Genomic DNA, 27,248 nt, shown 5'->3' with positions numbered 1-27,248 from the left:
GCGCCATCACACCTGATGGGCCAGCCTCCCTCTCTCCCTTTTTCCCTCCCTCCCTTTTTCCCTCCCTCCCTTTTTCCCTCCCTCCCTTCATTCCTTCCTTTTCTTTCAGTGCTTGGGATTGACCCCAGGACCTTGTGCATACTGGGCAAGCTTTATCACTAAGCTATATACCCAGCCCTACTTTTCTGGCTTTTGAACTAATGCACAAAATGAGAAATTGGGTTTTTCAAAGGCAAGAGAAGAACAAATACTACAGGCATCTGTTTTTGTTACAGGGCACAGGGAGGGAGAGAGATCCACTGATCCCTTTTTGTACTCGTCGTGCATGCTCTCAACTCCTCTTGATTTCTGATCCTGTCATTTGAATGGTGGATGTGAATGACCACATTGCTGCTTTGTCTGACATCACTAAGCTCTTATGAACAGCATTATTCAAAGCAAGCAGCCATTGAGATCCATGTCTCCTAATTGGCTGTAGGCATTGCTAGGGCAACGACCACGCTGATAGCAACATTTGCCTGGTTATTACATATTCATTCATTCATTCACGCATTCTTACCTATGTTCATTCATTCTCTCATGTACATTTGCCTAGGGATAACATATCCACTAATTCAACAAATGAGTCACACAGTGGTTAAGCCTGCATAGCACGCTCCTAGATGTTAGGGGTAAAGAGGAGAAATAAGGTGGTTCCTCTCTTTAGTAATCCTACAGTCTAATAGAGGATGGGGATAATAACACATTTGAGGTGGCCTAGGGCTCTCTCTTCCCTTTGTTATTTTAATTCCTTCCTCTCCTCATTCTATTAAAAATGGAAAACTTCATCTTAATAACATAAGGAAGTCACTCTGTGAATGGGATTAATGTTCCCATGACAGAGATGGATTTGTCTTGTGGTTACTACAATTTAAACCATGACAGTGTTCTCCATCTCAGGACTGGGAAATTTTAGGTTCCTGAGACTCTTCACCAGAGCACAGCAGCAGGATGGAACTGGGTCATGTGGGAAGGTCAGGAAAATGGAAGAGAAGAAGAGAACCACTGGGTGGGAGAGAAGGAAGGAAGGAAGGAAGGAAGGAAGATGGTTTTCATTTTTGGACAGTTGTGACATAGCTTCAGAAACCATTTATATCCCCCAACTGTATCAGACTTTTTATTTTAAAATAAATAAATAAATAAACATACACACACACACACACACACACACACACACGTATCAGGAAAGACTATGACTTTCCATATAGAGTCTTGGTAAGTCTTTTGCCACTTGAACTTAAAAGTAATAATTAAAAGAACATGAAAATTCCTTAAGAAGTTAACTATTTTGTTTAACTCTACATGAAAACATATAACTAGGTAGGTGCTTTTGTAAAAAAGATGGAAAGCTGATATTTCTCTTACAGAGGAGCCGGATGTGGTAACTTTGTTGTTGTTATAAAGTCCTACTGAATAGTCCCAATGGGTGGGGAGTCTAGACAGAGGAAGCAACCAGCAAGGCTTATTAGGGATTGATTCCACTTTTTAAGGAAATGGACAATTAAGCAAATGAAGAGTCATATCTTCCAAATTTGAATTCATAGTTTGCCATTGGCAGAATAAGAAGCAGCAAAAATAAAGGAAGCACCCTCCCGCTAAACTAACGGCCAACCTAAAGACAGGCTGATTTATTTGAAGATGGTTCCTAAGTGAATATTGACAGAGATCCATATGGCTTATCCATTAAGTATACCGTCATTCCTCAGTGTCTATGTGGCCTTGGTTCTAGGACTTCCATAGGATTCCAAAAGCTGAGGATGCTCCAGTCCCTGATAGGAAATGGTGTAGTGCGTCCATAGAACCCGTACCCATCCTCCCTGATACTTTAAATCATCTCTATGACAAGAAAAGATAACTTCTGTACATGATTAGTGTACAGGTTTGTTTGTTTTGTTTTGTTTTGTTTTTTCCTCCAAATAATTTGGAGCCTCAGTTGGTTGAATCTGGATGTGGAACTCTCGGGTACAGAGGACTGACTATATACAGCCTTGATTTAAGCCACCACATAATGACTCAACAGCAAACCAATACCTAAACACACATTTTCCCCTTTGAGAGGATATCAAGGTTTTATTCTGATGCCTCCCGGCAAAGAAATGATTTTTAAGGAAGTAACAAAACACCATAAAGGAAAATGTGAACATTGGAACCCAAGTGTTCCCTTAAAGGTGACTCAGTCCTTGGCCGGGCCTCCCTGGACCACTGGACCATTGGGTCAGAACCACCTGGAGCTGTCCCAGGGAGCAGAAAACCTTGCTGTGCCCTCTGGACTCCAACTCCTCTCCAAACCCATAATTAATCTCCAGTTTAGTCCCAGGGAGTCCTTTCAGAATATCTATTTCCTGTGATGAAAATAATATGTGACAATGTGATTATTCTTATATTGAGGCTCAGCATGGGTCAGGTGCTGTGTTGAATGCTTTAACCTGCCACAGCCCTATTTCAATGCAGTTTAATGCTTCAGTTAAACATTGCCATTACCTGCATCTTGGAGGAAGGACGGAGGCAATGTTTTTCCAGGGACATGTGACTTGCGGGTTGGATGGCTACGGCTATAACTACCACTCCTATAACCATGACCGCAAAAACCTCTGCAAGGTGAAGATCTACACTGGGACAGCACTTACAAGCTGTACCTTCTGTTCTTATCAAGGAACCAAATTAACTTGACTAGTTTATGGGTTTAGAGTTTTTCCTGGGAGCTGGTTGGGGAAATTGTTAAAGAAGAGAAATGATAGAGGTCATTCCCAAGGAGAGAATAGAATCTCTAGTGCTTCTTGGATTTTATACAACAAAAGATGGAAGTAACTCCTCTTTTGTTTTTCCAAATGCAACTAAGTCCTGCCGTGACCCTAAAAGGCAAAGAAGGTGTAGGGGCTTTGATCGGGGGCTATTTTTTTCCTTTTGATAACCAATCTTAGAGAGCAGGATCAAGTCCTTGAAGATTAAATACCCAAGAAATTCTGAGGCAAGCATAGAAAGCAAGTTTTATTTAAGAGAAGGACTGAGGTAGCAGACTTCTCTGAAGAAAGGAAGGCCCAGAGCTGGGTGTCCACAGGAGTGGGTGTGTCTTGCTCTTTTATAGACACCCTCTTTTTCTTCTTCATGTATATGCCTAAGGATAGGAAGGAGCAGCAAGGGAGGTAAGCCTTAGTAACTCCTTGTACTGGGAATTGCGATCACAGGATCCCAGAGGTTAGCTGTCAGAGGTTACCCATTGCCTTTTCTTTGATAACCAGCTTCATCTTCTCAGTCCCCATCATTCATTACCTGCACTGACTGTCAGACCTTGCACCCCCGCCTCAGTTTGTTGAGAAATGTGACATTTCCTGTTCACTCGGGCCAGGCAGGACTGCAAACAGATTGCTTTTTGGCAAAGAAAGCATGTGGGGAATCCGTACAGTAGGTTCATATTACAGAATTATTCTCTTTTTTTCCTTTTTTTATTGATTGTTCAAAACATTACAAAGCTCTTGACATATCATATTTCATACATTTGATTCAAGTGGGTTGTGAACTCCCATTTTTACCCCGTATACAGATTGCAGAATCACATCAGTTACATATCCACGTTTTTACATATTGCCATACTAGTGACTGTTGTATTCTGCTACCTTTCCTATCCTCTACTATCCCCCCTCCCCTCCCCTCCCATTTTCTCTCTCTACCTCATCTACTGTAATTCATTTCTCTCCCTTGATTTTTTTCCCTTTCCCCTCACATCCTCTTATATGTAATTTTTTATAACAATGAGGGTCTCCTTCCATTTCCATGCAATTACCCTTCTCTCTCCCTTTCCCTCCCACCTCTCATCCCTGTTTAATATTAATCTTTTTCTCATGCTCTTCCTCCCTTCTCTGTTTTTAGTTGCTCTCCTTATATCAAAGAAGACATTTGGCATTTGTTTTTTAGGGATTGGCTAGCTTCACTTAGCATAATCTGCTCTAATGCCATCCATTTCCCTGCAAATTCCATGATTTTGTCATTTTTTAGTGCAGAGTAATACTCCATTGTGTATAAATGCCACATTTTTTAAATCCATTCATCTATTGAAGGGCATCTAAGTTGGTTCCACAGTCTTGCTATTGTGACTTGTGCTGCTATGAACATCGATGTAGCAGTATCCCTATAGTACGCTCTTTTAAGGTCTTCAGGGAATAGTCCGAGAAGGGCAATAGCTGGGTCAAATGGTGGTTCTATTCCCAGCTTTCCCAGGAATCTCCATACTGCTTTCCAAATTGGCCGCATCAATTTTCAGTCCCACCAGCAATGTACAAGTGTACCCTTTTCCCCACATCCTCGCCAGCACTTGTTGTTGTTTGACTTCATAATGGCTGCCAATCTTACTGGAGTGAGATGGTATCTTAGGGTGGTTTTGATTTGCATTTCTCTGACAGCTAGAGATGGTGAGCATTTTTTCATGTACTTGTTGATTGACTGTATGTCCTCCTCTGAGAAGTGTCTGTTCAGGTCCTTGGCCCATTTGTTGATTGGGTTGTTTGTTCTCTTATTGTCTAATTTTTTGAGTTCTTTGTATACTCTGGATATTAGGGCTCTATCTGAAGTGTGAGGAGTAAAGATTTGTTCCCAGGGTGTAGGCTCCCTATTTACCTCTCTTATTGTTTCTTTTGCTGAGAAAAAACTTTTTAGTTTGAGTAAGTCCCATTTGTTGATTCTAGTTATTAACTTTTGTGCTATGGGTGTCCTATTGAGGAATTTGGAGCCCGACCCCACAGTATGTAGATCGTAGCCAACTTTTTCTTCTATCAGACGGCGTGTCTCTGATTTGATATCAAGCTCCTTGATCCATTTTGAATTAACTTTTGTGCATGGCGAGAGAAAGGGATTCAGTTTCATTTTGTTGCATATGGATTTCCAGTTTTCCCAGCACCATTTGTTGAAGATGCTATCCTTCCTCCATTGCATGCTTTTAGCCCCTTTATCAAATATAAGATAGTTGTAGTTTTGTGGATTGGTTTCTGTGTCCTCTATTCTGTACCATTGGTCCACCCGCCTGTTTTGGTACCAGTACCATGCTGTTTTTGTTACTATTGCTCTGTAGTATAGTTTGAAGTCTGGTATCGCTATACCGCCTGATTCACACTTCCTGCTTAGCATTGTTTTTGCTATTCTGGGTCTTTTATTTTTCCATATGAATTTCATGATTGCTTTCTCTATTTCTACAAGAAATGCCGTTGGGATTTTGATTGGCATTGCATTAAACCTATAGAGAACTTTTGGTAATATCGCCATTTTGATGATGTTAGTTCTGCCTATCCATGAACAGGGTATATTTTTCCATCTTCTAAGATCTTCTTCTATTTCTCTCTTTAGGGTTCTGTAGTTTTCATTGTATAAGTCTTTCACCTCTTTTGTTAGGTTGATTCCCAAGTATTTTATTTTTTTTGAAGATATTGTGAATGGAGTGGTTGTCCTCATTTCCATTTCAGAGGATTTGTCGCTGATATACAGGAATGCCTTTGATTTATGCGTGTTGATTTTATATCCTGCCACTTTGCTGAATTCATTTATTAGCTCTAATAGTTTCTTTGTAGAGCCTTTTGGGTCTGCTAGGTATAGAATCATATCATCTGCAAATAGTGATAATTTAAGTTCTTCTTTTCCTATTTTGATGCCTTTAATTTCTTTCGTCTGTCTAATTGCTCTGGCCAGTGTTTCGAGAACTATGTTGAACAGAAGTGGAGAGAGAGGGCATCCCTGTCTTGTTCCAGATTTTAGAGGGAATGCCTTCAGTTTTTCTCCATTCAGAATGATGCTAGCCTGAGGCTTAGCATAGATTGCTTTTACAATATTGAGGTATGTTCCTGTTATCCCTAGTTTTTCTAGAGTTTTGAACATAAAGGGATGCTGTACTTTGTCGAATGCTTTTTCCGCATCTATCGAGATGATCATATGGTTCTTATTTTTAAGTCTATTGATGTGGTGAATAACATTTATTGATTTCCGTATATTGAACCAGCCTTGCATCCCAGGGATGAATCCTACTTGATCATGGTGTACAATTTTTTTGATATGTTTTTGTATCCGATTCGCCAGAATTTTATTGAGGATTTTTGCATCTAGGTTCATTAGAGATATTGGTCTGTAGTTTTCTTTCTTTGAAGTGTCTTTGTCTGGTTTAGGTATCAGGGTGATGTTGGCCTCGTAGAATGAATTTGGAAGTTCTCCCTCTTTTTCTATTTCCTGAAGTAGCTTGAAAAGTATTGGTATTAGTTCCTCTTTAAAGGTTTTGTAAAACTCTGCTGTATACCCATCCGGTCCTGGGCTTTTCTTAGTTGGTAGTCTTTTGATGGTTTCTTCTATTTCCTCAATTGATATTGGTCTGTTTAGGTTGTCTATATCCTCCTGACTCAATCTGGGCAGATCATATGACTTAAGAAATTTATCTATGCCTTCACTATCTTCTAATTTATTGGAGTATAAGGATTCAAAATAGTTTTTGATTATCTTCTGTATTTCTGAAGTGTCTGTTGTGATATTGCCTTTTTCATCCCGTATGCTAGTAATTTGAGTTCTCTCTCTTCTTCTCTTCGCTAGCATCGCTAAGGGTCTGTCGATTTTGTTTATTTTTTCAAAGAACCAACTTTTAGTTTTGTCAATTTTTTCAATTGTTTCTTTTGTTTCGATTTCATTAATTTCAGCTCTGATTTTAATTATTTCTTGCCTTCTACTTCTTTTGCTGTTGTTTTGCTCTTCTTTTTCAAGGATTTTGAGATGAAGTATGAGATCATTTATTTGTTGGTTTTTTCTTTTTTTAAGGAATGAACTCCAAGCAATGAATTTTCCTCTTAGAACTGCTTTCAATGTGTCCCATAGATTCCGATATGTTGTGTCTGTGTTTTCATTTATCTCTAAGAATTTTTTAATTTCCTCCTTGATGTCTTCTATAACCCATTGATCATTCAGTAACCTATTGTTCATTCTCCAAGTGATGTATGCTTTTTCCTTCCTTCTTTTATCGTTGATTTTCAGTTTCATTCCATTATGATCAGATAAGATGCATGGTATTATCTCTACTCCTTTATATTGTCTAAGAGTTGCCCTGTGACATAATATATGATCTATTTTTGAGAAGGATCCATGTGCTGCTGAGAAAAAAGTGTAACTGCTTGATGTTGGGTGGTATACTCTATATATGTCAATTAGGTCTAGGTTATTAATAGTGTTATTGAGTTCTATAGTTTCCTTATTCAACTTTTGTTTGGAAGATCTGTCCAGTGGCGAGAGAGGTGTGTTGAAGTCTCCCATGATTATGGTATGGTGGTCTATTAGACTCTTGAACTTGAGAAGAGTTTGTTTGACGAACATAGCTGCACCATTGTTTGGGGCATAAATATTTATGATTGTTATGTCTTGTTGGTGTATGGTTCCCTTAAGCAGTATGTAGTGTCCCTCTTTATCCCTTTTGATTAACTTTGGCTTGAAATCTATTTTATTTGATATGAGTATGGACACTCCTGCTTGTTTCCGAAGTCCATATGAGTGATATGATTTTTCCCAACCTTTCACCTTCAGCCTATGTATGTCTTTTCCTATCAAATGCGTCTCCTGTAGGCAGCATATTGTTGGGTCTTGTTTTGTGATCCATTCTACTAGCCTGTGTCTCTTAATTGGTGAGTTTAAGCCATTAACATTTAGGGTTATTATTGAGATATGGGTTGTTCTTCCAGCCATATTTGTTTATTTCTGTTACTAAACATGGTTTGTTTTCCTCTTTGATTATTTTCCCCCCCTTTACTGTCCTACCTCCCACTGTTGGTTTTCATTGTTATTTTCCATTTCCTCTTCCTGTAATGCTTTGGCGAGGATGTTTTGAAGAGATGGTTTTCTAGCTGCGAATTCTTTAAACTTTTGTTTATCGTGGAAGGTTTTAATTTCATCTTCCATCCTGAAGCTTAATTTCGCTGGATACACAATTCTTGGTTGGAACCCATTTTCTTTCAGTGTTTGAAATATGTTATTCCAGGATCTTCTAGCTTTCAGAGTCTGTGTTGAAAGATCAGCTGTTATCCTGATTGGTTTACCCCTAAATGTAATCTGCTTCCTTTCTCTTGTGGCTTTTAAGATTCTCTCCTTATTCTGTATGTTGGGCATCTTCATTATAATGTGTCTAGGTGTGGATCTCTTATGATTTTGTACATTCGGTGTCCTGTAGGCTTCTAGTATTTGGATTTCTTTTTCGTTCTTTAAGTCTGGGAAGTTTTCTAGTATTATTTCATTGAATAGATTGCTCATTCCCTTGGTTTGGACCTCTATACCCTCTTGTATCCCAATAACTCTTAGGTTTGTTTTCTTTATGTTATCCCATAATTCTTGGATGTTCTGCTCATGATTTCTTAACATTCTCGCTGAGCTGTCTATGTTCTTTTCAAGTTGAAAAACTTTGTCTTCATTGTCTGAAGTTCTCTCTTCTAAGTGTTCTACTCTGCTGGTAATACTCTCATTTGAGTTTTTAGTTTGGTTTATTGTTTCCTGCATTTCCAGGATTTCTGTTTGTTTGTTTGTTTGTTTGTTTTTATATCCTCTATCTCCCTATAGAGTTGATCTTTTGCTTCTTGAATTTGTTTATGTAATTTATTATCAAAGTGATTTTTCATTGTCTGAATTTGCTGTATAATGTCTTCCTTGAGACTCCAGATCATCTGAAACATGTATATCCTGAACTCTTTGTCTGACATTCCATCAGCTGCAGATATTACCTCATCTAATGTTGAATTTACCTGTATTGTTTATGGTCCTTTCTTTCCTTGTGTTTTCATACTGCTCATGATTCTTTCTAGCTTTGTGAAACTGTTGTGTTAATGTTTTCCCCCTTATATATTTATATTATTCTTGTGTAGCTCCAAAATCCCTCTTTTGCAGAGAAAGACAATGTTAACAGTTCCCAATATCAACAGTACATTATCTAAGCACAAGTTTTCATTATTAATACATTTATAGTTAGATTCTAAGTCTATATATATTTTTTTAATTATAACTTAAGAATATATTCATTAGTTTCATAAAAGGCATACCATATCTGGTGGCATATAGAAAACTTAATTTCAGATGAAGGATGTTATACTTAGAGGGAAAAGAGTGAGGGTATGAGGTTAAACTAAGCAACTTTGGAGAACTCTAACCAATAGACTGGTAATTTATGGAAGAATGTATAGACTCAACCTCCTATCTGTATTTAGATATTTACCCTATGTATAAATAGCAAAAGTTAGGAGATTGAAAGTGAGATAGAGAGAATACGAATAAAAAAAAAGAAGAAAAAATAACATGAAAGAAAAGAGAAATAAGAGAAGGAAAAGGAAAGTAAGATAGAAATAAAGAAAAAATGGGGGGAAGGTGGGGTATATGCAATTCCCCTATATTTTATTACTTTGGTAATTCGGTTGTTCATGCACAGTTCTTGGTTTCACATATGTTGAAATTGTGGAAGAGAGTGAAGAAAAGAGAAAAAGAAAGAGAAAAAAAAGTCTCTCAGAACACTGTTTTCCATGCTTCCAGTAGGTGGCGTTGTCTATTCCTAGCTTGAGCCTCTGTATTCAGGGTGGTGGGTATAGCCAGTGTGAAAGGAAATGAGCTTCCACCTGTATCTTCCCTACTCTAGTCTCTGAGGTAGAAACCAGGTGCCTGTACAGTTGTTGTTTTGTGTTGATAGCTACAACCCCCAAAAGCTTGTGGGAAATATTTTGAGTTATTGCAGTGGGGGAGTTGGAAACCGGGTACCTGGATCAGCCGCAGAACCGTGCTGGTAGCCACACCCCCTTTGATGGGTTTTAAGGGTTGATGGGCTTCCTCCGGACTAGCACAGGGGGTGGGGCCGGGCTTCCTCCTCCAGTCTGGCTTGGCGCTGGGCAGCTTCCTCCTCCGGTCTGGCTTGGCGCGCGCTGCAGAATTATTCTCTTAACCTCGTGTTCCCACCATCCTCATCTATTTATCCCCTTACCCTTTGACCAAAATGGCCAGAGATGTGAATAGGTGGTCAAATAAAGAGGTATGAAGCATTTTCTCTCCATGATTTGGCTATTAAATATGGGATAAAAGAAAATGATAATGACACAATAGTGCATCGGGAAACATTTCTCAAGTTTCTCACTGCCTAATGGAAGGGACAGTGGGGTACGGGAATATAATCAATAGAGTTAAGTACAAGGACTTAACTCTATTAGGGCTAGGATTAGGTTACTGCACAGAGAAACAAATGATTGCCTCTTGTCTGAACGCAGGCCAGCGTCATTCCAATACTGCCTGGGAATCAGTCCTAAGGCTGAGTGTGGTTTTTTGGGAGGAAGAGTGGGAAAGGCATCCGAGGAGGAACTATATTGTAGGGCACGTGGATGTAGGGGAGGCGACGCACGTTCTCAGGGCAGTGCCCATGGTGGATGGACAGAAAAAGCCCGAGATGATGCCAGAGCAGAAGGCAGGACCCCTATTTTAAAGGGCCTCGGGCATTGGGTTAGAAATGTTCACCTGTAGTCACTGGTTGGCCCAGCAGGCTTCTAAGCAGGTCCTGCTGAGATGCAAATGTTTTTGAAAAATTAACTCTGGCTGCAAAAGAAGGCAGAATGAGAAGAGGGGTCTACACAGCAGAGCAGGATCTGGCACCTGAGTTCAATAAGCTCCCAAGTGGCAGGCTTGAACTCTCAAGTCTCATGCTTGCACCCCAAGGCTATTCTGAGTCCTCCAGTTCATACTAGAAGTTTGAGCCCCAGAACCCTACCTTTATAACCCTGATCTTACTAGCATTGCTTATTAAATATGTTGCCCAGAGAAGCCACTTAAATTAATTGATGCTCAATTACTTTTTCATGTGTAAAATGCAAACTGTCAGAATACTGTCATACAGAAGTATGAAGACAACGGGGGCTGTGATTGTGGCTTTGCACTTGCCTAGCACATGTGAGGCACTGGGTTCGATCCTCAGCACCACACAAAAATAAATACATAAGATAAAGGTATTGTGTCCCACTACAACTAAAAAAACCAACCAAACAAACAAACAAAAATATGAAGACTCTAAGGATTAGGGAAAGAGGGGTTGGTGATTGAGCAGGGCCATGCATTCAATGAGTATTTCTTGTTCCTGAGGAGAGCTAAAGATAAATCATGCATGACATTTGCCCCTACAGTTTACAGCAAGAACTTAGGGCTTCCATAGGGGAAGACACTAGTGGGCTGAGTGGAGGCAAGGGCTCAGAGGCAAGGATGTGTGTGTCCTTTTTGAAAAGTGATGATCCTGGATCTGTGTAACCTGTGCATGCTGAAGCGACCGACTAGAGAATAGACTGAGTCTACTTTCCAACAAACCTCATTGTACACCAGGAGCCCAAGGAGAACTCAACCAAATGCCCCACTCCACATGTGGGCTCCTGGGCTTCTGTATTAAAAACAAACAGACCTCCCCAAATTACATATTGGATCTTGCTGCACAACTGGGATTGAGAACTACTGGAAGGGGAAGATGGTACAAAATTGGATGACGGAGGCTTTAAATTTCAGGCTAATGGAAGACACTGAGCCCTTGATTGTTGTGGGCCAGGCATGAGAATCTACAAGATGATGAAAAGGAGAACCTAAAGACATAGGTGCATGCACCTGGTGGGATGGACAGGAGGGACAGCAGATGCAGACAAGGACCTGCTGAGTTGTAAATTGCTGGGGACAAAGGTGACATTCACTGCTCCCACCCCAGGTGCCAGGGTGGTGTCCAGTACTCTGACATACAACACACCAACTAGATGGATTTTTGTTAAATACTTGAACTGAGTAAATATATAAAATAAGATCTAGAAGACAGAGGTGTGGGGGGGGAAACTTAAAAGGAAACTTAAAAGATAAAAGTTCAGAGAAGACCAATGTGAATTCAGTTCCAGCCTCAAGTTTAAGCAAACGAATAAGGTTCCAAGTGTGCAAAGAAAAGTCATGGGGCTCCTGAATTCCTGTAAGTCTGTCACCCCCTCCCACTTTAGTTGTATGTAACCAGGAGACTGAAACATGCATTGTGCTTCTGATAGGTTCCTTCTACTGTGGGATCCGCTGAATGTCACTAGATCTGCCTGTCTGCTCCAGAGGATTCCTGATTGAATGACAAAGACACTAAGAACAGTAAGTCGGGGTGGGGGTGGGGGGGACAATGTGGGAAGAATGGGCCTGTGAGCCGCAGATGTCCTGGATTAAAATAGGAAAGATTTCAGCTTATGAGGCATGTGCACCCAAATTTCAAAGTAAACCACCAGCTTCCGCTATGCCTCCCCAGTCCAACATTCTACAACTAGTGCACACACACCTTCCCCGTTGGAGGTAATTATGGACCCGAACTGACTTTCTGTTGTTGTTATTGATTATATTTGGACATACATACATGGAGTATAACTTCCCATTCTTATGGCTGAACATGATGTAGAGTTACACTGGTTGGGTATTATGTCTGAATCATTCTAGTATCTTTCCCATTCCCATCCCCCTTCCCTTCCCCTCACTCTTCTACCCCATGTGCAATCTCGTGAACCTCCACCACACATACACCTATTGTGAATTAGGATCCACATATCAGAGAGAATATTCAGCCTTTGGTTTTGGGGGATTGGCTTATTTTGCTTTGCATGGTAGTCTTCAGTTTCACCCATTTACCAGCAAGTGCCATAATTTCATTCTTCTTAAAGGCTGAGTAATATTCCATTGTGTATATGTACCACATTTTCTTTATCCATTGAAGGGCACCTAGGCTGATTCCATAGTTTAGCTATTATAAACAGAGCTGCTATAAACATTGATGTGGTTGCGTCACTATAGTATGCTGATTTTAAGTCCTTTGGGTATAAACCAAGGAGAAGGATACCTGGGTCAACTAACTGTGGTTCCATTCCAAGTTTTCTGGGGATTTCAAGTTTTCTGAGAAATCTCAATACTGTTTTCCAAATTGGTTACACCAATTTGCAGCCCCACCAGCAATGTAGGAGTGTTCCTTTTCCCCCACATCCTCACCAACATTGATTGTTGCTTGCATTCTTGATAATTGCCATTCTGACTAGAGTGAGATGAAATCTTACAATAGCTTTATTTGTATTTATCTAATTACAAGTGATGTTAAACATTTTTTCCATATATTTGTTGACTGGTTGTATTTCTTTTCTGTGAAGTGTTCCTTTACCCACATGTTGATTGGGTTATTTGGTTTTTTTTTTTTTTGGTGTTAAATTTTTTAATTCTTTATATACCCTGGAGATTAATGCTGTATCTGGGGTGCAGGTGACAAAGATTTTCTCCCATTCTCTAGGCATTCTCTTTATGCCAAACTGATTTGTTTTTTAGAACCATAACATGGAAAGAGAAGATCAATGCACAATAGTATATCAGAAATCAATACTATCTTCTATTTCTCCAAGCTCAAGACTAATATAATAACTTTAAAAATGTGCTTCATTATTTATTGCTTGATTTCTTGGTGGTTTCATATAGCATTAGTTGGATGAAAGCTGAAAACCTTTTACATCTTGGTTATTACCTACTGTGTAGCTGAAATTAATAGAGTAGAAACACCCTCTTTTAGTGACTTACCACTTTTTCTCTTCTGACTCGTAAGGTTCTCCTTTTTTTTAACATTATGGATCAACAAATATAATGGTGGTCTAATTTATGTCCATTTCTGGGACACTAACCTTGACTGAGGATGGAGGGGATGGATAATGTTAACATCCATAAAAAAAAAAAAAGAACAACAGACTGATTCAGAAGGCCTGAAGAGGGACTGAGGAGAGAAAGAGGAAAGCAGAGGACCCTCGGGGGGCTGTCTCCCTAGCTATGCAGTATGTAATCCGTGGGCTCTGTCCTATCTAGGAAACGGGAAAGAAAAAAAATGAAAACAGGAAAAATACTATAGATAAGGGGACCAAGTTCAAGGGACCTCAATTCCTATGATCCTTCTTTAATTATGGAAGAAACAGCATCTGAAACCAAAAATACATAAGCAACTCAGAAATATAAAGTTATCTATTGCACTGCGTTTGAGATGACAGTGTCCTTGCTCACAGAGGAAAAGTCTGCTTACCTACACATGAACCCAGAATAGGGATCATGATATAGCATTTAGTTACGAAGTTAAGTTGCTGGAACCTCTGTTGATTGTTCAGAAATAATCCTGAATACTCGATGCTATTGAGCTCATAAATCATCTGCCAGGACTCAAGTCAGGGTGTCACTTCTTTGAATCTTGTCTACCTTCAGACCATGTTACCTGATGACTTCCTAGGACCCCAGAAATGAAGGCACTATAGCCTCAGCATTCACAGAGGCCAGTAATACACACACACACACACACACACATTTACTAAGTTGGCAGAGTCTGGAATCACTTCCGGGGCATCTAGTTGCTGCTCCCCACCTCTCCCTTGGGAACTTCCTCCTATCTCTTCCGTCCCTCTCCCCCCACCTTCGGCCTTCATGTACTCTCTCCCTCTGTTAAACAGCCACAGATGTGATACCATCAGTCAGTCTTTGAGGGAAACACTTTCACCCAAATTGCCACCTCTTTCAAGCTTTCCCATTCAATACCTTTAATCTCTATCTGTAAAATGAAAGATTTTGTTTTTCTGTTCAGAGTTGAGTTTTATAAGCCTAACATTAAGCAGAGATAACTTTAAATGCCTTGAAAATAAAGCCATTTCAGTTGCTAAGCTACCTGAAGAAGATGAGCTCAAAAAGAAATTAGATCCTTGAACTGATGTCTTCCATTCTCTCTTTTCTACCATCTCTTAATCTCAGTCAGTCACTTCCTAACCCTCGGCTCTAGGATCCCCAGGTGACCTGGGCCCAGGGCCAGTCTCATGGCATCCTCTCTTCTCTAGCACCAAGAGCAGAGAATCCAAGTACAACCCTGGGGAGGTCTACTAGAATCACTTGGGAAACTTGTATCAAACTACTACTGCTTCCCAATGTAGTTCCTCCTCATTCTAATTCTTGGAGTCCTACTTCTTTAGGTCTCCTCCTCTACCCCCTGGATTAAGAATCAATGTTCATATAATGCTATGGGAGGAAAGAAATAAAAAGCATTTATGGCTGTCTTGTCGCATGGTGATCACACAGGAGCACTTTTCAGATGTGCAATTCATATTCCATTGAGCTCCATGTCAGTATCAGGGACTGTGTTAGTCAGCTGTGCATCACTATAACAAATACCTAAGATAATCAACTTATAAAGAAGAAAGGTTTACTTTGGCTTACAGTTTTGGAGGTTTCAGTTCATGATCAGTCAGCCTCATTGCTTTTGGACCTGTGATGAGGTAACACATCATGGCAGAATCAAATGGTAAAGGAAGACTATATTCACTTCATGGTCAGGAAGAGAGAAAGAGGGAGAGACCAGGGTTCCTTAGTCCCCTTCAAGGTTATGCCCCCAGTGATCTAAAGACCTCCCTCTAGGCTCCACCCCCTAAAGGTTCCACTGTCTCCCAGTAGTGCCAAGTTGGGGGCCAAGGCTTTACCCCATGGACTTTCCAGGGACATTCAAGAACCAAACCACAGGAAAGACATTCCAGACAGTAAGGGGAAGAACTGTCCAGAGATTTTACATAGACTGGGAATGCAGGAGACATATAGATGTAAACATTATCAATAGGTCATTATCAATGGCATTCACTATGGAACACTTAAATATTAATATGTGTGGACATGAGTATACCTATATTGTTTAAACAAAATCCAGTCTCTGAATTATGATGTTCCACTTAGATTCTTCAACTTTACAGTGTTGTAAAAGCCTACGCATATAACCAACCATTCTGTTTTTCACTTTCCATATAGTCAGTATTTTTTTATTAGTTGCTCAAGACAATACAATGATCTTGACATATCATATATTTGATTCAAATGGGGTATGAATATAGTCAGTATTTAATAAACATTCACTTTTTTTATAAAATAGACTTTATGTCAGATAAGTTTGCCTAACTGTAGGCTAATGTAAGTGTACTAAGCACTTTAAAGTAAGCTAGGTCAAGCTACAATGTTTTGTAGGTTAAGTGTTTTAAATGCATTTTCAAGTTATAATAGTTTTACCTTAAAATGGGTTTAATGGGATGTAACCCCATAAGTCAAAGGAGCATCTGCATTGCATCAGAAAAACTTTTGAATAGATATAGGCCTAGAGGTGCTTGCAAATAAAGTAAAATAAAACAAGAAATTTTAGAGTTTTGCTGCACAATCTAGAAAACGGTGAAAGGCAGCATAATTTGTTCACCTTCCCAAATCTCCAAAAAAAAAAAAAAAATAGCAAGTAGGATAGCAAAAGCAAAACCGCACAGACAACATCTCCAATAAAGAGATAAGACCATCCTTATGAATCAAATATGCTTATTCCAAATATGTGTGAATTGAATAAACTACTAGTGATATTAAGACCTGCGTGGTGTTTTAACTGAGTTACAGGAAGCAGATAGAGAGCAAAGAGGTTCTGATGTTGTCAAGAGGCAGAAAAAAACTACAATCGTTGACAAGTACTCATTGTAAAATTGGGGAGCCAATTGGGCAGGCACAGCTGAAATATGTAGAGTCTCGATGGCTTCAATTTGTGAATGAACACAAAAGAACACCCTGGTCCAATGCACCCAACTGGGGTCCTTAACACATGTTTCTTCAAGCAGAAGAGAAACTTTCAGGGACAGAATCCAAACTGGACAGGAAATATTCAGTAGGGGCAAAGAGGCAAAGAGAAGATTCAGTTAAAAGTAGAGGAAGGAAGGGCTGGGGATGTGGCTCAAGCGGTAGCGCGCTCGCCTGGCAGGCCTGCGGCCCCGGTTCGATCCTCAGCACCACATACAAACAAAGATGTTGTGTCCGCTGAAAACTAAAATAAATATTAAAAAAGAAGAAGAAGAAAAGAAAAGTAGAGGAAGGAGAAAAGAGTCAGTCCATAGCAGACAGAATTAAGCCATGGAGTATAGAGACCCCTTACCCATGGGGATATGATCCAAGACCCAGGGGATGCATGAAACCATGTATAATGCCAAAGGCTATGTATGCTGTGTCTTTTCTACACCTGCCTGTGTAATAATGATAAAGTTTAATTTGTAAATTGGGCATAGTAGGAGATTTAAAAAGTAACTAATAATAAAATAGACTAGAACAATATATTTTATATTTTAATAAAAGTGATATGCCTGTGCTCCCTCTCGCTGCCCCCTTTTCCCTCCCCCTCTCCCCTTCTCTCCCTCCAGTCTTCCCTCCTCCTCTCTAAACTGGCATGGGGCAGGTAGTATATATTGCATGAATAGGCTGGACTACGGGATGACTCATGTTCCAGGCAGGACAGAACAGGACAACACAGGTTTTCACTCTGCTGGTCAGAATCATGCCTAATTTAAAATTTCGGTGTTGTTTATTTCTGCAATTTTCTATTTAATATTTTTGAACCATGTTTAACTGGAAATGCAGAAAGCAAAATCACAGATAAGGGGAGATGACTATGTTTGTTAATATATCCTAATAACAATAGAAGAGAGAGCTCTGGATTTCAGAGCTGTTTGTAAATGTTTATGGATCTAACATTGATGTAAATTCTTTTTTTGAAGAGAGAGAGAGAATTTTTTAATATTTATTTTTCAGTTTTCGGTGGACACAACATCTTTATTTCATTTTTATGTGGTGCTGAGGATAGAACCCAGTGCCCCGCGCATGCCAAGCAAGCACGTTACCGCTTGAGCCACATCCCCAGCCCCATTGATGTAAATTTACACAATAAAAAATAGGAATGAATACGGAAATCACTATATGAATATGTGTATAGATATGTGTGTATGTCTACATAGAGAAATATGTGTAACATAAATATGATAAACTAATACAACTTTTAGATTTTTTCAATAAATTCACCTAGTAAATTCACCTTAAATTGTCTACTTAAAAAAAATTCAGATTACCAAATAAAGCAAAATCCAACACTCCAGAATACCATACACGTGCAAACTTTTCTCTGCCTGAAATAATACTATTTTTCCAATGGGGAGAAAAGTGTATACAATGTGCTGCCATTTATCTGATAAAGGAAAGAGAGGATTTATATATATATATATATATATATATATATATATATATATATATCTCACTCATTTTGTATAATTATGTTAACAATTAATGGAAAGATAAATCACAGTATTTAAAAATGAAACAGTATCTAAAGGTAGAGGAAGGAATTAAGGTAAAGGAGATAAGGGATATAAACTAGATTCGTCTTGTAAAGTTGACTTTAGAGTCATGTAAAATTTCACAATATTTTAGAACAAAATCAAATCTAAAATAAAGCAATCTAGTCTTGGGCTCAATCCTCACGCCACAAAAATAAACCCTGAATTACTTAATTAAAGCAATCTCAACATCAAGAGGAAAGCAAGACGATTGTGCCCGTCTGTCCAGTAGGTGGCATACCAGCACTAACAGGATTCCGCCAAGTGACTTTAAATTGCAGTAATTTGACTGTTTAACCAAGTGGAATGCTATCCTAACGCCAGAAACAACTGCAAACAATCTTAAACTGGTTTTTGTAATCATTTTGCGGGTGGAATAGTCTTGGTATGTATTCCGAGGCAGTTGTGTGTGTGAATTATGGATGAAGTGAATGAGTAACATATTCAATATCATTTAAAAAAAAAATCTATAATTTCACAAGGGGAAGGCCCAAACTGAAAGAAAAAGAAAATCTTCCTCTCTTGAATTTAAATAAGAAATATCATTATGACTTTATGACCAATGCTATTTTATGAAACCAAATGTTTCCTATCTTTTTTTCTCTGAAGACTTAGAAAGCGCTGCCCCTCACTGTGATATCATGACCTCTATTCACAATTTCCACTAAAAGGGTTGAATCCAGGACTTCTTGAGTACATGGCTGATTGCAGGTCTATGGGGGGACAGGTACAATAATCTGGGATATCATAGGCAGCTTTGGTGTCATCAGAACTCATCAAATAAAACAGGCTCTCAGTGGCCAGAGATGGGAAAATTCTAACTGAAATAGATACAGTAACCGATGGATGGAAACACATCAGTGTGTTAAAATTCATGAAGTCCTAATGATAGTGTGAAAATAAAATATTACTGATCATGCTTGAAAAAAATCCAAGGCCTAAATCATTATTCCAAAAACAGCAAATAAAGAAACAAACATTGATTCTGCGTTTTTATACAAACTTCCAAGTAACCAAATAGTTGATGTTTCTCTTTATAGAAGTGTTCCATCTAATAAGGAAGGAATTCCCAAATTCCAATATTACCACATTGCCACCTTTAAAGAAGTATTGGATTCAGATAATGATAGTGAATGCTGGCATCACAAAAAGGACACCAGACATGTACATCTCAGTAGAAGTATCCAACATCATCTATGGGGTATTTTTCAAAAAATTGAACTTCAATCAGATGACATATCCAGTCTATGCTATTCAATACTAGCCACTGGTGTCTCCTGAGCATTTGAAATGTAACTGAGATGTGCTGTAAGTGTAAAATATACATCAAATAGCAAAACCTTAAGGTAAAAAGGCATAAACTATCTACATTTTATATCAATCACATATTATTTTATAATATTTTGGATACAGCAGCTTAAATAGAAGCATAATATTAAGGGTAATTTTAACTATTTCAGTTTTTAAATTCCTATTATAAAGTTTTAAATTATACTCATGGCTTGTCTTATATTCCTATTGGACAGCACTATTCTATTCTAGCTATATCTCTAAAGATATAGTTAGAATAGAATAGTGCTGTCCATTAGGAATATAAGTAAAACTACACTGAGATTTCACCTCACTCCAGTCAGAATGGCAGTTATCAAGAACACAAGTAACAATAAACGTTGCCAAGAATGTGGAAGAAAGGGTACACTCATAAATTGCTGGTGGAAATGCAAATTGGTGCAACCACTCTGGAAAACAATATGGAGATTCCTCAGAAAACTTGGAATGGAACCACCATTTGACCCAGTTATACCACTCCTCAGAATATATCAAATGGAGTTAAAGTCAGCATACTACAGTGACACAGTCACATTAATGTTTATAGCAGCTCAATTTACAATAGCAATGACATGGAACCAACCTAGGTGCCCTTCAACAGATGAATGAATAAAGAAAATGTGGCATATATACACAATGGAATATTGCTCAGCCATAAAGAAGAATGACTTTATGACATTTGCTGGTAAATGGAAGGATCTGGAGACTATCAAGCTAAGTGAACTAAGCCATGGAATATTTGGATGCTAACATGCAAATAATATGGATGCTAATACATGATGTGGAGGGTATAGATGTTCAGTGGATTAGACAACGAGTAATGAAGGGAAATAAGGGGGAATGGGAATAGGAAAGACAGTAGAAAAAGTCTGACTTAACTTTCCTATGTTCATATATGAATATACCACTGGTGAATCTCAGCATCTTGTACATCCACAGACCGGGATTCTATTAGAATAAGTTATACTCCATGTATGCATAATATGTCAAAATATACTCTACTATCATATATATATATCTAAAAAGAACAAATAAAAAAAGAGAGAAATGCATTGGACAGAGGAACATGTTCAATGACATCAGAGGGTAAAAACAGTAAATCTGAGGCTTTAGGAAACTCTGAAATTTATATTTCCAATCTGCTTTAATTGTAGAGGCAAAGTAACTAAAACACTTATAAACATGAGTATTGGGGTTCATGTGTAAGGCAGTCTTAAATATTAATATCTATGAAATCATAGTTTTGTTATCTCAGTCGCCTTTTCACAATTGCCCCGTTATGATAACTGCATAACAATTAAAAGCCTATATATCTGCATTGTCTAAAGTAATTTATTTAATCACCATTGGTATGTGAACTGCTCCATGGAAAATACTGGTATACAATTTATCTCTCCTGAAATTTTCAAGTTTTGATAATCTAAAAACTCGATTTTCTTAGTTTTTTTTCTATTGAATAAATATATAATTATTATTCCTATACTATTAGAAAAGCTTTGTTTTAAATTTGCTGTATTTTAAAGCTCTAAATAATATTTCTACATCTCATGAAAATGAAATTACTTTAAAATGATTTTCCTGGAGAATATATACTACAAAACCAAATTAGATACGTGAAGTTTTTAAATCCCCTCCTTTCCTCCTTTCATTGTGTTCCTCAAAGTAAAGATTACCTTAGTATTCCAAATATCAGAGATTTTTTTAAAGTTAAGGATAGAATTAATCTTACTCAGACCTCATATATGACATTTCTTACATGCCTAGCATAACAGGCACGCAAAAATATTAGGTAATTTTGGGGGGATCATTAAAGCCAAAATTATTTAATGGTATCTAAATTTTTACTTCTGTTTTTAATTATTTAAAAAAAATTTGTGGGGCTGGAGTTGTACCTCAGCAGCAGAGCACTAGGTTCGATTCCCGGCACCACATACAAAAATAAGCAAATAAAGGTCCATCAACAACTAAAATAAATAAATAAATAAAAGCCTGTGTCAACTTAGCATATTTTGGCCTATTCTCAGAACAAATAAATATGATATGTCTCTGTAACCCACTCTCAAATAGGAATCTATATACTGATAGATACCATATATGTATTTTACATGAAACTTGGATTCCTTTTCTTTATTCACATTGCACTAAAGTGAGAGAACACTAGGGGGCACTGTTGTTAGCACAAAGCTCTGAAAATGATTGGAAAGGATTCACAACTTCTTGGATCCACACTTCACTCAAACCCTTAGCCTTTTACCTTGGTGACAAGCTTTTCTTGCAAAAGTCTTTCTAACTAAACTTGGCTATCCCAAAGAAACTACAAAAGAAAAGGCATAGCCAGAAGTAACAGTTCATTTAAAACTAACAAATGCCAGCATAAGATCCAGTTGCTCCCTCATTTTTACCTTACATGTACCCACTATTCCTTTTATTTTCTTCTACTCTCCCAGATTTCTGGGTACCACCCCCACACACTTTGAAGAATATTCTGAGATTATCTGAATTCGTATCCCTCAGCTTTCTCCCCCTCCATCCTCAATTCAGTTTGATTCTATTAAATTCCATGTTTACATAAGTGCATTAAATAATCAATCCACAATGCCAGACATTACCTACAAAAAGAATGGGCCAAAACTCAAAATTCAAAAGGTACAGAAACTAATTTATAGTTTTTAAAAGTATATCTTTGTCTATTTTAATTGCATAAAATTCTTATAAGCAGTGACTCTGTGGAACATTTTGCAGTGTTGGGCATAGTCTATACAGATACTTAATCTATAATAAAAAGAAACATTTACATGCCAGACTCAGAAAAAGTGGAGAGAGCTAAGTCCCAGTGCTTTTATAATGTGCAGTGAATTTTGTTATATTCAAGCAACAAATCATTTTTTTCTTTTTCTTTTCAAAAAAGCAAAATCTGTAAGCATTATGTGAACCATGCTCTGAATGGTGGGTTTGACCTACTTAAATTTTAATAAAACATTCCTTAGAGTTCGCATGATTTGGTTTGGAACAATTCTTGAAGTCTGTTTGGAATGTGTCATTTTAGCAGCAGGTGGTTCCGGTGACAATAAAAGCACATGATTAATATAATTAATCTTAGTTGACTTTGATTTGCTTCTTGAGATCTTTTGTACCTGCCATTTCTATAGCATATTTTTCTTGGGTTCTTATAAATAATGAGCGGTTTGCCCTCATGTATGTGGCGGCAATCATCCAGGGTTGTGGCAACTAGAAATCTCAGCTCACTGTGGCTTCTATCTGGTTGGAGATATTTTTGGGTTTCACTATATCAGTCAGAATCCCATGGAAAGAGAAGCCCACTTAAGCGGGTTGAGGTGAACATAAAGCAGAGGCTATTTACAGAGCAGAGGAGAGGGTAAGGTGCCCAGAGATCAGCACAGTGGCTAGCTGATGCCACCCCTAGTCCTGAAGGGACAGACATGGGGAGGAATGGTACTTCCAGAGCCTGGGAGAAATACAGCTATGAAGCTAAAGAGGAACTGCCCTCTTGAAGGGGACAGCACCACAGCCAGGAGAAAGAAGGACAGAAAGACCCAGACCTGTCTCCTCCCACCCTCTGTTCCCCAAACAGAACCTCACCTTGACCACCCAGAGCAAGCAGGGAAGGACCCAAGACTGAGAAGCTTGACAATAGCAGAAAATAATGGATCCCGAATGTTCTGCCTCTTAACACACAGTCTTCCTCTTAGACACTGCCTCTGCGGCTGTCTCCTTATCTTCTTATTTCTCTCACGACATTCTCACCCAACTCCAGGGACAGCATCATGTAAGGAAAGTCCTCCTTCCAAATGTCAGGCTTTCAGATGGAACCTCTTGTTCCCCACCTCATACATCTTGTCTTTTGTGATGTTCAAAAGGAAGCATTTTCTGCTGCATAAAAGTCTAGAGGTTTTTTCTTCTCAACGTCTTGACATGACAGGCTTTTAAGTGGGTTCAATGCTCCTTGATCTTGCAAAGATCCCGCAGGTGTCCTGGGGGAAGGGAGACCGGGTCTGTTTTCTTCTAATCTTGTCGTAGTTGCCGTGAATCTTCATTAATCATCCCTGGCCTGGACTGTTATAATCTCAACTTCTTGTTTGGGTTCATTTATAGCTTTTCCTTTCTTGGTGGAGATAATCTACTTGAAACTCTAGATAAATAAATAAATAAGCAAATAAATAAATAAATAAAATGTTAAATGTGGGTTCACTTTCATCCAATATTACTCTCATTACCCCACCCTCGCTCCTTCCTATCCTCCCCGTTCTGATTTTTACTGAAGGGATGAAAGAAAAGGAAATCTCACTGTTTCATGTGAAGCACACTTTCATTAAAGACGGATGAATTTGTCATCTATGCATGGACAGAACTGCAAGAAAGCAAGGACTTCTGATGAAAAGCCAGTGCGTGACTTCTCTTTCAAAGAGCATACTGCTGTGAAATTTAATCAGTGGATAAAAATTTCTTGTGCTATTTTTCTCTCTCCTCGGAGTCCTCTCCATTGTTCAAGAGAAGCTTTGACTTGTTTTGTTTCCAAACTCCTTTCCCTTTCTTCGCCCTGCCCTGTTGATTCCTACCTTCTTCCCATTTGAGGGCTGGTGCACATGAGTGGGTTCATGGTAGGCTGTGTCTCTTCCTCTGCTTGCCTTCCGAAGATAGATCACTGGCACAAATGAAAACAAATAGATTGGCTTATTTATTTTTGCATTTTTACTCGTCCACCTTCCCTGGCATAAAAGGAAAAAACCTTCTGTAACCTTTCGTAGCCTTCCCATGCACAACCCAGTCACAGATTGACTTGATTATCTCCTTAACTGTTTTGAGCAAAATTAAAAACAATTTGGTGACCTGCATCAGGAGCAGATTTAACTTGTTGGGTTCTCTTGTGAATTGCCAGGGTACATTTTCTCCCATTTTTACAAATAGGTCTTGAAGGTCTTCCAGGAACCACTATTACAAAGAAATGTTAATTCTTTTCTTTAATTATTTGGGTTCTTATTGATGCTGATATTTGTCATTCAGTTTCTTTTTCCAGGTTGCACAAGTTACTGTCAATGACACTGGTTTAAGTACGTGGCTTTTGCATGAAGAGAAGAATTTTGTTGTGAATAAAACTTACATAAACTTTCTTCAAAGGAGTAACTAAGGCCACCAGAATTCCCTAATTTGCACACAAGACTGGCCCAAGCAAGGATATTTCAGATAATAAATCTTTGCAAAAGATGCTAGAGAAGACCAGTCTGAGTAAACCAGTATTAGAAGGCAAATCAAAATAGGAGATTTTCCATGACCATTTTTAGGCACATAGGAAGAAACTATAAAGAGTGAAGGATCCTTTTGTACATATTTATTAATCTTGTTTATTGTGAAATTATAAATAGGACTAGCCATAAAAGGAGATCAATCCTCTGTGATGTAAAGGCCTTGTCTCCAGAGACAAGAGCTCCTCGATTGGTCATTTTTAGAAATATCACCAAGAAATGCATTTTTTCATGGTCTTCAATATAGAACAGGACAAGGCAAGACAAGAAAGAAAAAGGAAAACAGATGTTAAAGTGGCTGGTTATAATGGGATAACCATCAGTTACAATGAAAAATGCTATATACAATGCACTTTCCTTTTTGTGGAGAAAAGGGTGGGAGAAGTTATTGGAGTCCTGATATGGAGAGTAGATGGGATATTAACATACTAAAGCAGGAATGTCTGAAACAAGCATTGTGTGTTTTCAGCTCTCAGCTCAAATCAGGCACAACTCTGGGCAGAAGGGACCCGGGCAATGCCACCCAGAAGGCACATTGTGATTTTCAGGCTAGTTGGTGAAGACACCACACCAGCTCTGGGTCCTCCAGCACCTATTCCAAAAGTCGGCAGGGCCACCCACCACCTCTGTGATGTGACTTCAAGGACCTGACCCCCTAGACTCCCACAGGTCCATTGGCCAGTGACTGAAAGTCCCCTGACAAAGCCTCCTTGTCAGCCTAAGGCTTTGGCTCCTGATGTCACCGACCATGCCTGTTACTCTGTCCCCTCCCCTCTACTCCAAGAAATGGAGATAGATACCCAAATGCAAATATGTAAAAATTCCTTTTAATTCTCATCCTTTGACTTTATTGAAAAAGTGTCAGGAAGAATTCAGGGGGGAAAAAAAAATCATCACATCTCAGAATGGGCTGGTGCCTTCCTGATGCAGGAAATGACTTAAAATTGGAAAGATGACAAGTCAGTGTATGCCTTGGGGATCAGTAAGACGAAACAGTTGAAGTCGGGATGCGTGGTTAATGCTGCAGAGAGCTCATCTGACCAGCGCGCGCACACACACACACACACACACACATCTTGTTCGAATTCATTGATCACCCTGGCATGCCATCATTCCACTGCATGAATATCTTCATGAAGAGGACGCCTTCTTTCTCTCCTGCTGACATTCCACCTCTAAAAACTGCTGCTCGTCAGCTGTGTTCCAGCCCACAGAGGCTATAGGAATCAATGTAGTTTCTCTTCTGTGTGCTCTGCCACTTTATTAAAAAATGCACACACAAAACCCCCTGAGCCATCTTCTCCTCATCCCATTTGGCTTTACTTTCTCACATGGCAGAATTTCTATTTCCCAGCTCTGCTGGGATCCCTGAGGAAAAACAGCAAGGACCCACTCAGCTCAGCCAGAGGCCCTCTTCCCTTCCAGAAGCACACACAGGGTGCCATAGGAAAGAGAAGCACAAGAAGATAGTGAGCAACCATCAGCCCACGAGTGTCGAGGTGGAGGGACAGTGGGGCAGCCAGAGACCTGCCATCTCTCCTAAACCCACATGAAAAGGATGGTGAGAAGGAACTTCATGCTCAGATTTGCATCCAGTGGTTTATCCTGGGTACATAGGAGTTGATGCTTAAGAGATATCCACAGATATTTATAACTACCAGGACCCAAGTCCACAGACTGGCACTAAAAACTGACTTCTAGATGTTGGTCCAAAATGAAGGAACAAATGGTAGAAACCATAAAAGAAGTACTTGCATAGCTACTACTCCATCTAAATTTTTCAATATGAAATCCAAGAGTTAAAGACAAAATTAAAAAAAAAATATGCCTAGAAATCTGTAACTAGAGCACATAAGAAAGACAATAGCACCACTTAGGTTTCATTAAATAGTCATCGTGGGGATATTAGTTCTGAATAAATTATGACCACAAATGGATCTCAGGAAATTATAAAAGTAAAAATAAATACAGCGGAATATACTCTTTTTAAACTTTAATCATCGTAATAATGTTTACAACGTGAGGTCACAGTGTTGTTCTGTGCATTGAGGGAAGTTAAATATGTAGAGCACTTGGAACGACTCCTGGCCCAATATAGCTTCTTTGCTGTTGTTCCATAGATGTAACATTTTTTTTTGTAATTATGGCAATAATTGGGTTGTAGAATTTTAAGACAAGATGAAAGATTGGCAGCTCATTTAAGTCAGTGGTTTTCAAACTTGTTTTTAAGCAGCAAATTCCATTTCTCCAGATAAAAAAGATAGCGTGAGGGGTTGGGGCTGGGGCTCAGTGGTAGTGCCCTTGCCTGGCATGTGTGAGGCACTGGGTTCGATTCTTAGCACCACATAAAAACAAATAAAGATCTATCAACAATGAAAAAAATTTAAAAAAAAAAAAAAATAATATATATATATATATATATATATAT

At 38.7% G+C, this 27,248-nt stretch overlaps 1 protein-coding gene across 6 annotated transcripts in view; it reads left to right on the top strand.

The window, feature by feature from the left end:
- Dlgap1 (DLG associated protein 1) overlaps window positions 1–27,248 on the top strand; it is a 784,970-nt gene that overhangs the window by 290,943 nt on the left and 466,779 nt on the right. For 5 of the 6 annotated variants that reach the window (XM_048806496.1, XM_048806497.1, XM_015482529.2 and 2 more), the window contains one exon: window positions 12,069–12,159. The exons of the other annotated variant lie outside the window; for it this stretch is intronic. The gene's annotated coding sequence lies outside the window, so the exon portion shown is untranslated. The remainder of the gene's footprint in view (window positions 1–12,068; window positions 12,160–27,248) is intronic. 6 annotated transcript variants of the gene reach the window in all.

This window comes from Marmota marmota, unplaced genomic scaffold (assembly GCF_001458135.2).
Source record: "Marmota marmota marmota unplaced genomic scaffold, marMar, whole genome shotgun sequence".
In the NCBI taxonomy this organism is placed as follows: domain Eukaryota; kingdom Metazoa; phylum Chordata; class Mammalia; order Rodentia; family Sciuridae; genus Marmota; species Marmota marmota.
This window is presented reverse-complemented; position numbering and strand designations above follow the sequence as displayed.